The following is a 262-nucleotide window of genomic DNA, read 5'->3' as shown; positions in this document are numbered from 1 at the left end:
GTCACCACCAAGGCCAAGTCCAAGCCGGCCCGCACCACAGTCGACCTCAATGCCCTTGGACAAGGACTCAAAGAAAGAACGACAAACATGAGATGATGGCGGCCGTGTGATGTCCTGTAAGTGCACATGATTGAGTTGTAGCAGTGGTGGAGCTTCGAAGAAAAACCTGGCCGGTCCAACTCGAAGGAAAGCACAAGTATATATTTGTCTGCAATTATAGAACAAGAAGGCGACTTGCTGCTGCAATTTATAGAATATAAAG

Source organism: Triticum dicoccoides, chromosome 1B, assembly GCF_002162155.2.
Source record: "Triticum dicoccoides isolate Atlit2015 ecotype Zavitan chromosome 1B, WEW_v2.0, whole genome shotgun sequence".
Classification (NCBI taxonomy): domain Eukaryota; kingdom Viridiplantae; phylum Streptophyta; class Magnoliopsida; order Poales; family Poaceae; genus Triticum; species Triticum dicoccoides.
This window is presented reverse-complemented; position numbering follows the sequence as displayed.